The 15119-nt window shown below is 36.2% G+C and overlaps 1 pseudogene; it reads right to left on the bottom strand.

Annotated features, from left to right (window-relative positions):
- Positions 1–11619: 11619 nt before the first annotated feature.
- On the bottom strand, positions 11620–11739 carry LOC111736293 (annotated as a pseudogene).
- Between the last annotated feature and the right edge of the window lie 3380 nt (positions 11740–15119).

Here is a 15119-nt window from a genome sequence, read left to right as displayed (position 1 = left end):
ATGTCTATCTCTATAGATCAGTTTTCCTTATTCTAGAAATTCATATGAATGAAATCACATAGTATGTACTCTTGTGCTTTTTTCTTTTTCACTTAACATAGCATCTTCGAGTTTGGAATGCGTCATCACACGTAACAGTAACACATGCCTTTTCATCACTATTATCTCATTTTTCAAACATACCTGTTTGTTTATACAGTTACCTGTTGATGAAAATGTACAGTTTTCAAATCGGAATAAGCTACTAAGAACATTACCGTAGTCTTCCATTTTTATTTCTCTTGGGCCAAATACTTCGGAGCGGAATTACTGGGTTACATAGAAATAGGTATACAATTATTTTTATAAAAAATTATATTTTTCAAGGTAGTTATATCATTTTACATTCTTGCCAAGAATTTATGAGCATTCCAGTTGCTGCTCATACTCACTGACTTGGTATGGTCAGTCTTTTTAATTTTTAATTTCCTAATTTTAGCTATTCTAATGAGCGTGACATGGTATCTTAATGTGATTTTAATTTGCATTTCTCTAATAATAGATGCTCTGGAAGGTAGAACATCTTTGGTATGTTTATTGACCATTTGTATATCTTAATTTGTGAGTGTCTAGTTGAAACTTTTACCCATTCTTAAACTTGTGTTGTTTATATTCATATAATTAAAGAGTTCTTGGGCTTTACTAAGGTGAGTCTAAAGTAACTCTTAGCCTAAAGCGCAATTTTTGTTCCTAAAGCATCTTGTCTGGACAGCTGGCATTAAGGAGGTGTTAACAATGTCTTTCCGTTCTGGCTGGGCTGAAATTCTAATGTCTCCCTGAACACTTGATCTTGATCTATACTCTCTCTGTTCTCTCTGTTTGGTGGGTGCTTTTCTCTGGTAAGACTCCCGTGGTCTTGATCCACTGCAATGTAGAAAATTACGTTCACGCTCCAAAATATACTACCAAATTACCTGACCCAAAGGCCATAGAACAGAAGGGCTCACAAACCAAATTTAAAATAATTTAATAAATTAATTTAATAAAATAAGCTAGGGGAAAGAAATGGAGTAAGTTAACATTTTTAGGATAGGCTATAAGCGGACAGAAAGACAACACTACTTGAGTTCTGGGTTATGTAATATGCATTTGTCCTGTCAGCTGCATCAGCCTTCTTGCTTCTTGGTGTTGTTATAAGAACCAGAGTTGAAGTTAGAGCAAGGGGGTTCATAGACAGAAGTTGTCCTGGGCCAGTGACTGATGCTCACCCTATCAGAAAGATTCAGGGACGAATACACCTGGTCATAGCAAGGAGTTGCGTTAGCCTGTTGAACCACCATGGATTTCATTGCATTTCTTCTATGGAGCACATATGGTGCTCTCAATCCAGAAGAAGCTCTTTCTATACCTTTTTATCCTCACATCATATTCATATTTGTTCCCTCATCTTGGCTATTCTATCTATCTTTAGCATGTCTCATAGGTTGCCAATTCATTTACAGTCTATATTTAACACATATCACAAATTGTGCTATGCTTCACAGGCTCCTAGTTTACTAATTATCTATATTTAACACATCCAGGGAACTTTACCTATGTATGATAAGCTCCCAGCACACTTACTATTTATGTTAAACATATAAGTTTCATCATCCCATTAATTATCCTGTTCTCTATGGCAGATTGAATATTCTCAAACAGTACAGAATCCTCACATTATATCCATGTGTGTGCAGCTCAATCTTTAGCAAAGCACTCATCAAGTTCCTAGATATAAGCCAGAGCCCACTGATTGAAGGGGAGATTGTGTATCCTTGAAGAAATTCCACTAAAATATATATTCACCTAATCCTTAGCCAAAAGCACTTATGGTCATTTACCAGAGTAACTGTGTATTAAGGAAAGAAGTACATTCCAAACACTTTGAGGGCTACTGGAAACAAGGCCTGAGTTAACGTTAATACAAGAGAACCAAAATACTAGTTGGAAGGTTGGTGAATAGAGGACAGGTAATTGATGGTGTGTGAGAATGAGTATAAACTAGTCTTGCCTGCATACCTGGAAGTAGAGTAACAGAATAGTGGAATGGGCTATTGAAGGCTCAGCTAAGGTACAATCTCAGAGTCAATACATTGCAGATTTTGATAACTGTGTCCTCCTGTAGGAAGTAGCTTGTTCCACTAACCACTGAATATTGTCTTTTAAAAAATTAATTAATTTTTATTGAGGTGTAATAGACCTATAACATGATATTAATTTTAAGCACATATTAGATCTTTTGCAAATTGCAGTTAGCCACCACCTTGAAGAAGTCATGATTTAGGTTTTAATGTAAGGCATAAGTTCTTAGCAGTATGAACTATATTAAATGTGTACTGTGTCTGGCCTCATATCCTCTCTAACTCACCTCTTATTCCATCAAATCCTGTGTGGGCTTTGACTGTTCTATCACTTCTTTCTCTTCAACCTGGGTCTTCTGCAATGTTAAAGCAGAGGAATCCAGTTGGAACTTAGTAGCATGAAGCTTGTGCAGTCCAGGAGAGGAAGAGGGAGGAAGGAAGGGAGAAGGAGGGGAGAGGGGGAGAGAGAGAGAGAGAGAGAGAGAGAGAGAGAGAGGAGAGAGAGAGTGTGTGTGTGTGTGTGTGTGTGTGTGTGTGTTAGGGTGGGGACTAAAGGTTCCTGGGGTAACATTCAATGAAAAATGATGGAAGTCAATGCATAAATGCTTGCCCCCATCAATCCTTTGGTGGACAATTGTGAGAACTGCTTGACTGCCTCTCTTCTTTTAGAAGGTCTAGCTTCACTGTGGCAGTGAGCATCTTGATATGAGACTCTTAAAATGACTTTTCATCCTTCCCAGTTTTATTCTCCCCAGTTCTTCATTCTTGATCTTTGCAAGTCATCATTATACTTTATCTATAAAAGGAAACTAGACTAAGACAAATACTATCCCTATAACCTTCATACTATGATGATGAGAAAATTCTTAACTTCTCTTTGTCTCATTTGCCTTACTTACAAGGTAGCAATATTAATGACATATAAGAATTATGAGGATTGGCAAAGCATAATGATTGGCACATAATACAAAATAAATATTAGCTGTTTTATAACTGCCATTATTGTTATTAATCTTTCCCTGAAACTCAAAATTAGGGTCTTATAGCTTGCTTAGGAAAAATTCAGTGCTAGAATAAGAATAAGTCTGATTTGAAAATAAGATCAAGACATTCACAAAGTTTTTCTTTTCCCTTTAATATGTAAAGCCTCAAGAAATTCTAGGGTCATTAATGGAGTCCCACTGTCTACATACACTTTAATTTGAGAGATCTACATAAAGTTGAGAATTCTAACAGCTTTAACTCCTAAAAGTACATGTGAGTCATATAAGCCTTATACTCTATTCTCTAGGTAGTTTGATCAAAATGCTAACCTTAGCACAGGTTTAGCTTACTGAAGATTCATATATATACTAAACCTATAAATATACAAGTATATGATATGAACATATGTATACGTGCACTTTCTACTAGCTTCAATTTGAAATTTTTAAGCAAAATTACAATATTTAAAAAATTAATTTTACTTCAAAGCACAAGATTTATAAAAAATTCTGCATTGGGTCTCCATTTCTATAAAATCTGAGATTACTTAAATTCCTTAAATAACATATTTAAAAAAAAAGTGGGTATAAAAGTAACATTACATCCATAGAGGTGTTATTAGGGTTAAAGGAGCGCTATAAGAAAGAGCTTTTTAGTTGAGTTTTTTACAAATATGAAGCATTAATAATAATTTTACCTGCACATAAGCTTACAAATATCTCCTGTTTGGATTTCTGTGCCAATGAAATGTATTCCAAAATGAAAGAGCCTCTTTCTTCTTCCCCTCTCAAATCCTCTGGTAATTTTGAACTCATGTTCACAGGATGAAGACTGTAGCCATCTTGACTATGGTCAAGGATCACTCTATTCCATTCAGTCAAAAGTGTGGCTAGAGGAGATTGCCAGCTCTATTTTAGTGCCTAATGCATACTAACCGTCCTGAACTCCTTATCTTTCTGCACAGTGGATCCTAGAAAACAGTTACATGGTACTCTTCCCCACACTTTGATATTCCTTCTCTGGGCTTGGATGTTTGCAGGACCCATGCTTATTCTGAATCAATAAGCTCTCACACATTAAGAATATTTGGGAGTGAATGATTCTTTGGAGACAGGGGATCAGAGGCAGCTTCAAGGAAGAGGCAGCATTAGAGTTGGACTATATAGACTCTCAGAAGATACAAATGAGATAAAGGCATTCTGGACAGTGAAAAGAACATGAATAAAGACACAGGGACATGAACTAATATTCAAGAAGATTGATTTAAGTATAGGGGGCATTGGATGTTGAGGCCAAGAGAGGCTAACAAGCACTATAGGTATGTTAAGATCAGTTAACGAAGGTCGAATATAAGCAGCACTTTTTATGCAATATAGAGCCATTTGGAGTTTAAATTGGGTTGAGATAGCATAATTAGAGCTGAATTCTAAATAATTAGGGCCTGAATGGGGCAGTGTCATTGAGATGGGCAAGGAAGGAAGCCTTTTGAGACATTATAGAGGAAAAATATGAACTTATAAGTGTTTCTATGAAAATTAGGAATAGAAAAATTTTTAAAAATGACTGAGAAGTTAAATCTTGGTGGCAAGAGAGATGGATTATTGACGAAGATAAGGAAGACTAGAGAGAAAACCTGCTTTGGTTATAGAAATGAGGGGAAGTAAATTGTTGGGCTCAATTCATTGATTGATTTTTAAAATTCATATTGAGATACAGCATAGTTAAGTATATAAAAATGCATTACTCTTAAGTGAATTTTCACATTTACATAAATACATGAAGCCACAACTCAGATCAATACAGAATATTTCCAGCACACCATAAAGTTTCCTCGTGCCTGCTTATAGTCAATAAACATCCCCCTCGGCTAATTTTCAGTTAGGCTTATTTTATATCTTTTTTATTAAACAAATATTTACTGAGCTCATAGTAGTGTCAGGAAAATATGGGGAATAGACACAAAAAATAGTAGACACAGTTGCTTTATTGGTCTCAAGGGGTTTCTTTCTCTATGTTCTAGCGCAATGGTTCTTAATTCACTACACATAAAAGTCACCTGGGACTATTGTTTAAGACACAATTTTGGAAGACCACCTTCCTCCAAAATTGTAATTCAGTACTTTTAAGGTGGAGCCCCGCAATAATCATTTTTAACAAACAATCTGCTTTACTTTGAAGCAGATGATCTTAGGATCAGGCTTGAGAAACGCAGACCTATTGAGCAGAACAATATGGCTTTGTAGTTTGTGCTAAGGTATCAGACATAATCCTGTGGGTTTTAGGGAAGCATTGGAGCATTAACAAAGGAATAACAATGTCATGGTTTATGTATTTAGAGATGACTCTGGTAGCAGAGTAGAGAAAGGATGGATTGAGGGAGGAAAGCTCTTGCCAGAAGGTCAGTTGTATGAAGGTTATTGCAATGGTTCAGATTAGGCAAGAGACAGTCTTCTAGAGAAGACAGATTCAAAAGGCATTTAAAAGGAACACTCAAAGCACGTGTGACCAATTAGATGTGAGTAGGCAGGGAGGGAGGATGGACAGGGGAGACAGAGAAGATGACTTGTTTTCTTTATTAATGTAGATAAAAAGACTCACTTCACTTCATCTTTAAGTTATCCCGAAAAAAAGACTCACTTCACTTCATCTTTAAGTTATCCCGATGTCACAACTGCTGTGTACATTGGAGTGCCAAACAAATAATACCAGTCCATTTGTCCTGAGTCACAGAGGGCAGATTTTCAGTGCCAAAAGCTGACGGGTACTACAATAGATTGCTGAGTGTCCACTTAATGAGGCCTTGTCAGACTCAAAGATCTTGTCCTGATGGCTTTCAGGAATTCAGTTCCAATAATGCTCTTCCTGCTGGGGAATTAGTTGGTGATTTCTCAACTAAATTTAAACACCTCAAGTTGGCGGGGTTGGGGGGAGTGGGGCGGTGGAATAAAACCAAAGAAAACCTTGGTGTTTGACATTGGCAAGCAAGCATGGGAGAGGAGTGGGGTAAAGACGATTGCCAAGTATCTTCTCCAGCTTGTTTTGTCACAGTCTTTAGTGGTAGTAGTTAAGAAGTGATACAGATGGGATGTGATAAGCAAAGGCTGTATCAGCCTCTGTTGTCCAACCCACCAGCTTCCTAGGACAGACACGAAAGTAAGAACCAGACTGTAAATAGAAATGCCATGTCTCTTCAACCCCAAGTCTTCTTTAGGGATTTAGACCCATGGTTATGGTACCAAATGAGGATTCTATGGTAATGCTATAGCTCATTATAGATTACTAAGAAATTTCTTTAAGCTGCATAAATTGAGTCTGACTATAGTCCTGTAAGTAAGAAATTAAAGATGTTTATTTTCCTTTTGCAGGTGATAACACTGGGGCTTTAGAAGACAAAGTGTCCCCACACAAGGTCTTGCATACATATTCTGCTGGTACTGGGACTAAGACGCTGAATATCAAAAGACCTGAGGTTTTTCTGCAAAACTGAGCAGTCTCCCAAGGGCAATCTGCTAGCCTATACTCAACACACTTTTCCCCTCTCCTGACACAGCAGCATCTCTTTACTGAGGATGTGCGTTGCCGCAGGGCCCCTTGCCTTGGAGCATATTAGAGTGAGAATATAACATAGTCAAGGATGTACTCCATAATCTTTTCCTCTTCCTCATGTGCAAGATGAGCACATCTCCCAGATGCCATAAACAGACATTTTGAACAGGAACGTGAACACTAGAAATCTCTTTTTTCTTTGTGCCCACACTGATGGTAGGATCTAATGAAAAAAACAACAGGAAGATCCAGGTGAGTAACATGTGCTTTTTTTTCCCCTTAGGAATTCTTCGCTTCTGATTCCTAGTTTGCTCTCAGTATTCAAATAGAATTAGAAAAAGAGATGACAATAATGATTCTTGAAAAATGTTTCCTGTGTCAGATATATAGCTGCCATAGCTGTCAGCATTTGGCTTTGCCATCTGTCGTTTGTCACAGAGATGCAAAGCTCTTCGATGTAAACCTCGCTTAACTGAAATTCATTGAAAACAATTCTAAATACGGAGAATTATTTAATTTAGTGGAAAACTCAGCCTACGGGCCAAAAAAATTCAAAATTCAAAATTGGAGAACGGATATTATCATGCCTGCCATCTTGATGCTGCTGAGTTCCCTAACTATATGAGTTTGGGTAAACTCCAGAAATGAGCAAATGTTTAAGAAAAAAGAAATCATCACTGAAACCATATGCTGATATTCTAACATCTAACAATTAAACAAACCATTAGGTATAGACTTTCTCATCATGAACTATACCAGTCATGGCCATGAACCTAGTGGGAAAAGAGCAGATTCAGAGGCTTCACCTCTTATAATGGGACAGGCACAGCTAGAGCAGCTACAACTGCAGGCCTGGGGATCATCCTGCCTGGCAATTAGAACAGAGAAATGGAGAGAGTGGCAATGGATCTTGGGGATACCTAAGCAGGCAGGCAGTGCTGCTGGGATCCAGGGGAGACACAGATACATGGATGAGCAGCTTTTACATAAGCTCTCTGGAAGAAAAGTAGAGCATGATGACAGGGGATCCAGGCCACGTTATCCAACCAGGGCTTTCTCCAGTTGTCTTTCTTGTTTTCACTTGCATATCTTTAAATAGTTTTCTCTTTTTCCATTTCCTTCCTACTCCAGTCATTTGACTAATAACTTGCATGTGATCTGTTCTCAAATCAACAGGTTTACTTGTAGCATTAGACTATCACTTCCAGTACAAAGCTCTCTTTTCATAAAGAAATGATGCCCTATTTGACTTTTCCTTCTGGGCATGCCCTACTTTTCTGAGAAATGGTGACTGCAGAGAGAATAGCACTCAGCAACAGGACTGCCTGGACCATGCTAACTATCAACTGACTTACTAGGCAAGTGGGAAAGCAAGCTTATGGTCTACAGTTTTCTCTGCAATGCAATGCTGACTGCATAATAGAACAGGAGAGGCAACTGTGTATGAGCAACATAGCTGTTTCTCTGAGAGCATCTCTCCTGAGCATGTATCCAGAGAAAGCATAACAACAGATCTGCAGTATTAAGGAAAATCTCAAACTTGGATTTAGATATTTAAACAAAATTCCCTGTTCCCCGAGCATCTACACTCCAAAAAAAAAAAAACCAATATACTTATCAACAACTGTCCTAAATCCGTCCCTAAGGTCTATCTTATCCTGGGACGATGTTAAGCAGGTACCTCTGGTTCCTTTTACCATATTGACATTATAATATGGAGAGTGGTTTGGCACTTCAGGCTAGTTAGCTCAGTGCCTGTACAGTCCTTTCCTATGATAACCCTAATGCAAGTTGTCTGTCTTTCTAGGGTGGTTAGTCAGTAAATGCTTCCGTAATCAAAACTTTATTAGAACTAGACAAATTTTCCCCTTACGCTTCACTGATGCCAGTTGATATTAAACTGACTGTTTTCCATTGCCTTTATATTTTCTTTCTGCTTTTTAATAATATGTTTTGTTTGGCTTATATCTACCTATATCTGAAGTACTATTAAGATTGCTTTTACATTTTGTTATATTCCCCTAACAAATCATACGCCCTTTCCAGCTATAAAAACTAAGGTTGCTGAAGCATTACTTTGGAAAATATTTAAGTAGAATTTAATGAAATGTTAAACCTAGATTCAAAGTGAACACAACACTATAGCTATTTCTGTTAGAACAGAGTTATTGGCAAAAGTTTTGCATAATAAATTTTTATAAATTGAAGCTGATTCCTGGTTTCCTCTTAACAATTTTAAACATGGTAGGTTACTATTGCTCTTTGTGGTAAGTATTCCAAAAATCGAGTATTAACCCAAGCTAATCCTTCCTTATCTTTTTCTTCCCCAGTTTAAACATTTAGTCCTATAATTATCTCTGATTTTGCAAATAAAAATTGAGAATCAGTCTCTGAATTCTCCAAACATGCTTCTTTCAATTCAATCCATTCTCAGCCAAAATCAGCCTTGGCCTAGCTACCAGAACTCTGTTTCCTGCTCAAAATATTATTTCTTTGCAAATATTCTGTTCTCTGTCTTCCTACCTACCTGTCATTGCCTTCCTTCCCTAAATTCCTCTTTCCATATCCCCAGTCTGAGATGAATCTTTGTCCACATACCCATTCGCACAATATGTACCCTCCTGCAATTTCTGTGCACTCCCATGATTCTGCCCCCTCATCCCTATCTAATTTTCTCTTCATCTCTTTCCAATGTGGCATTACCCACTCTGGAACTAGGTCTTTGGCAATTATAGAAGATATGTTATTAACTTTGCCAGCTGCTTCATCACCTGCATTCTCTGCAAGCCAATTTTTAAAATCTTTGTTCTTGGATACTCTGCTTATTCTCATTAGAGAGCTTATCGTAGGGCTGCAGCAAAACTCTGCTTTGACAATGATCTTTCTTCCTTACTTCTTAATATAAAGTAAGGAGCAACTTGTGTTTCAGCCCTCATACAATTAATTTTTCATAGTAGTTGTTAATCTGTGGCCTTCACTTAGTAATACCAAGTGCTTCCTTCTAGACCTTACTAAATACATGTGTGAAATTGTTTGAGAGCTTTAGACACCAAGGAAGGTATGACGGTATACAATATCTGATGTTTTTTAAAGGGAAATCAGAGAAACAAGTTTGCTAGCTACTTCCTATCCTCCTTTTCTCTATTTTATTTAAGAGACCTCTTTTTCTCATATTTTTCCAACTCCCATAATTGGAGGAAACCGAAGGAGATAACAAGTTGTTGCTGTTGAGGAGTTAATTTACAATATAACACAGGAAGTGACCCTGGAGGGGGCACTACTGAGCAACAGAAGTAGTGTCCTCTGAGTATAACTGAATTCAGAAGTTTATTGGTTTCTTCTTAAAGCCAAAAAGTTTTCTGGTCTCCTTTCAAACTAAGCCTACCTATTAGAATAGTAACTATACTTAACATACTAATTCTTTCATTTATTCATTTCTCCATGCATATATTGAATCATTTATTCATTCACTCATCCATTCGATCAATGAATATTTATTGCAACACCATGTAAGGAGTTGTGCTAAATGCTGAAGACTCACAGAAAGGCAAGGTCTCTGCTGGCAAGAAGCCTCAAGTTAACTGGGTAACCAAGTAAGTAAAGAGACAATAAAATATGTAATGAGGGTGCTGAGCACTATCAGTGGAGCTGGAAGTAACTGCCTTCTCAACAGTCTTAAAAGACGCATAATTGTGAAATATATGAGAATGCTTTCAGTTGTATACATTTTTGCTGAGGAGACTGCACTGAAAGTAGCTTAACATTGTACAGATCTGTATAGTAACTTTTTATTTTTTAAGATACAAGTAATCCTTGGAAGTCTCACCACAGCGAATTATTGTATGATATTACATGCCAGGAATACATGTCAGGCATGGTTACTAAAATAGCCATTGTGAGGCAATCACTGTAATTATCTTTCCACGGTCAGACATATTTATAACAGTCAAAGGAAAATCAAGTCTGTCTAAGCAGGTTGCAAAACTGGAAGAAATAAGGGGAAATATTCTAACTTAATTGAGCATTGATAAAGGAGAAAAGAAGTTGAATGAATTAGTAATTTAGTCACAAAGGTAAATCTCCTGGCTTTTTTTTTTCTTACTGGTGGGAGGTCATGGGTTTAGAAAAAAATAAGCAAACTGATGAAAGAGATACAGAATTGCCTTTTCTCATCTGAAAAATAAAAGAACAGATCTGGAGAAAATGTGATTTCAGGCTTTCTCCAAGACTAACAAGAACTTTCTTTTTTAGGAGAGGGATTGCCTATCTAGTGAAGCTGAACAAAGATTTGAAGAAGCCATGGCATCAATAATTCCTAATTAACTTTGATAGCAAGAAAAAGTGTAGTAAGGGCTTGAAAGGTAGGTGGCTTGCCAGGAAGCTAAGGGTCAATTGAAATGTTAGAACTTTCAAATGCCTGAAAATCCCATGCAAAGACAAAAACTATCATGGGAAGAGACAAAAAGGTAAACTTAAGAAATATATGACAATTATAGAAATTATTAGCATATATTTTCATTGATACCATTATATATGTTTTTGTCAATTTTACTTAATATTAAATCTAGCCTTAAACATATTTACAATCCAATTATAATTAATTAAATGGAGTCCATCAACTTTTGTTCCAGATAAGCAAACTCAGGTCTGCATCTCTCTGGATGCACCTGTCTCTTCAGATTTCAGGATTCCAGTATGCCTTGTGACCTCAGTTCTCTGATGGGGCCAGGAAAAGTTACTCATTTTCAGTTTGTCTAGCTTTTTTCTTGTAGGACAGGAATGGCATCCTCTAAGCTCTTTATATGTCAAAACTAAAACCTAAAGTATTTCAAAGGGGTTAAACAAGAATAAGTGGTGTGATTCTATTTTTCTTCTTTAAAAGACTACTCTGGTTTGCAGAATAGATTGGAGAAGAGCCATCACGGAAGCAAGGAGATGGGTAGAAGGTCACTATATTCTTTATTTTTAATTTTTAATTTTTTTTAACTAACACCTACAGCACCTGGTCTTCCTAGGTGGTCTCCCATCCAAGTACTAACCAGGCCCGACCCTGCTTAGCTTCTGAGATCAGACGGGATCAAGCGTGTTCAGGGTGGCATGTGATATAGTGGTCTACTATATTTAATGATTTAAAAAATGCTGATAATTTCTAATCACGACATAATCTGATATTGTTGAAGAGATGTAAGAAACAAGGCTAGGAGATATGAGGACATCAAAGAACTGAGATGCAGTGGATGGATGACCTGCTAGTATGACCTTGAAGATACTCAGGATGAGAGCAGGACTTGATTCAAACAGAATGACACTTGGGACCAGAAAGAAAGAAATGCTTCAAAAAATGAAGTAGGGGAATGAGTTTGTTTGTTTGTTTGTTTGTTTGTTTTGAATGACAGGATAAAGAAAAGAAGAGTGTAGAATATTTAAAAAGCATGGGAGTAAGTATAACATAATGACATTTTTATGCTTATTTTTTTTAACATCAAGCTGAATGTAAAATTGTCTTACAGTGAATTAAAGAGAAAATGCAACACCTATTCCATGTCCTTACCTTTAAGCATGTGGAAAAATTAACAGTTTCCGCTGGATGTTAATGAGGAAAATGTGGCATCTGCAAAACCTCAGGTGTCAGTTAAGGCCCTTAAGTGGATTGGAAAGGACAGAAGATTAAGACTTCAGTGGAGTTCATTAATTCTAAAATAGGTTCAACAATGCAAAAGATGTTTGAGAAAAGAGAGGAGTAAAATACATTGGTCTGACATAGGAAACAATATCAATGGAGTAAGTGCAAAAGAGACAAATCTTTCACACTGTGTGAGAGGCAAGAAACGGGGATATGAGCAAGATGACTATAGCCTAACAATCCTTAAGGTTTGTGGAACCTCTAGCCTCACCAAATTCTACTGAGTTTTAGCAGAACCTGGTGGCTCTGGAGGTCACAAGGCAGGGAGGTGGCAGCCATGCTGGAAAACAATGATTAGCCTGTATATTGCAGTTAGGTGGCAGAAGAAACAGCTGCAATGGGCAGAGGAAAGAGGCTAGACAAACCCCTAGTGGCCTCTCACAAAAGATGTGGACAGTAGGAGCGGGTAGAGTTGATGGAGGAAGTTCGTCATTGGACAGAAAACTTTGACACTGAAACAGACCATTCATCCTGTGGCAGCCACCAAAATTGGGAGGATGTAAGCATTTGTTCTTTATCTTGCCTTTTTAGGCTCATCATATCCACCCAATCTTAAGGTATTTATGGTCCCTTTTCAAATTTCTCTCCCTTAAGCTGGTCTACTTAGTGCTTAGAAGCATCTACTTAGATGCTTCACCAGGAGCATCACTCTTTGGGCATCTCCCTTTATTCATTATTTCTCCAGCCCTTGAAAACTCTCTCTCTCTTGATATAACCAAATCAGAGTTCTCGATGGCAAAATATTGAGTCTTAGAAAGATTTTGCTTTATTTTAACTTGTTTGCCTAGGAAGGAATAAAGCATCTGCAGAGAGAAGTGTCTGATGGTAGCATAGTACTAATTATAATTTAACATATTTATTAGAACAGAAGTCTTTCTCCGGAAAAAGTAACTTTTGTTTTTTTTAAATTATTTTTTGCAAGTTTTCTAGGGGTGTCAGGGTTGTTATTTAAGAGTAGAATCATAAGTGAATTACTTCTAAATTAAGATTTCTTAGAGGGCCCAGGATAATAAATTATTTCCTAACAATGTCTACAAATTCTGATTCTATTTATATAATGTTGCAAAAGGTAAATTTTCTTCTTTACAGGTTGCTTCTATTAGTTAAGCAACATGTAAAAGAGTAATTCATATATTTTTCAATTATTCCGTAGGAAAATTCACATAATTTCCAGGAAAGGAAGACAGCAAGAAGACTTTTCCTTACAACTATATATTCTGTGAGAACCTTTCTAAGTGCCAGTGAAATAGGGATGTAAACAGAACAAAAAAAGTCATTATAAACTACAGTCCTTTTTAACATATAATTTAGAAGTCAATTAATTCATTGGTTTCATGTTATATTTATTTTTAAGCATAATGTCACTACTACAGAATTATACAGTTCATCAGGAAGAGTCATCAAAAACAACTTCACACAAATTAGGGTGACAGTGTACAACATTTTGTCAGCAACATCTAGTGGACTACATGGTAGAATTTGTTGTGAATAACTCTGGTTGAAATAGTTACAGTATATTTATATTTATCTCATTCATTATATATATCAAATTTAGGTTTATATATGAAAACGTCAAATAATTGATTTCCAAAGATAATAATGACCCAATCTGAAAAGCTCAAAAAATAAAAATAAAATAATTTATTATTAATGAAAGAAAATATATTCTAGGCCACTGTATTAGTTTTCTATTACTGCTATAATAAATTACCACAAATCTAGCAGTTTAAAATGATACAAATTTATTATCTCACTTCTGTAGGTCAGAAGTCTGGGTTGGCTCAGCCAGTTTTTCTGTTCTGGTTTCACAAGGCCCTAATGAAGCTATGGGCTGGCTGGTTTCTTATCAGGAGGCTCTGGGAAGAAACTATCTGTAGGCTATTGGTAGAATTCAGTTTCTTTCAGTTTTAAGACTGATGTCCCTCTTTCTTGCTAGCTCTCGGCTAAGGGCCGCCCTTGGCTCCTAAAAGCCTCTTTCCAGTCCTTGTACATGGGTCTCTACTTTTCAGAGCTAGCAATAGCATGTCAAATGCTTTTCATGATTGGAATACCTCTAACTTCTCCTTCTGCCAAATCTCTTTTGTTTCTAGCTAGAGAAAGATCTTGGCTGTTAAGTGCTCATGTGATTACACTGTGTCCACATGAATAATCCAAGATAATCTCCCTATTTTAGAGTTCTTAACATTAACTACACTTTCAAATTCCCTTTTGCCAGATAGTATAAGATATTCACAGATTCCAGAGATTAGAGCACAAATATCTTTGGGAAGAGCCTTATTCTGCTTACCACATCCACGCAAAATAAAAAGAGATGCATACTCATAAAACAGAAGATCTATGAAAAGCATACAGTACATGGTACCTGATTTAAAAAAAAATTCTGAGAAAACAAAATAAATCATGACATATCCAAACTGTAGAATATGATGTGATAAAAAAAAATCCTTCTTAAAGTATATCTAATGATATTGAAGATTTATACAATATAATTTAAGCAAAACCAAAACAAAACTATGTACACGATAAAATATATTTCACATATAGGACTATATACACATATCTGAACACATATTTATGTCTTTTTACTCATACACATATTTATATATGTATATGTATACACATATCCATATTTGTGCATAATTTATGTGGTATATACAATATCTTTATATACCAAAGGATACAAAAATATTAGCATGACTATCTCTGAGTAATGATATTATTTCCTTAATATAAAAATGTAGTATTTTTATTATTTCCTTCTTCATGTTTTGTGAAATCATATTTTCCATAACGTTATAATGAAAAAA

Source organism: Pteropus vampyrus, unplaced genomic scaffold, assembly GCF_000151845.1.
Source record: "Pteropus vampyrus isolate Shadow unplaced genomic scaffold, Pvam_2.0 Scaffold1, whole genome shotgun sequence".
NCBI lineage: Eukaryota > Metazoa > Chordata > Mammalia > Chiroptera > Pteropodidae > Pteropus > Pteropus vampyrus.
The sequence above is the reverse complement of the archived record's forward strand: the minus strand, read 5'-3'. Positions and strand labels throughout refer to the sequence as shown.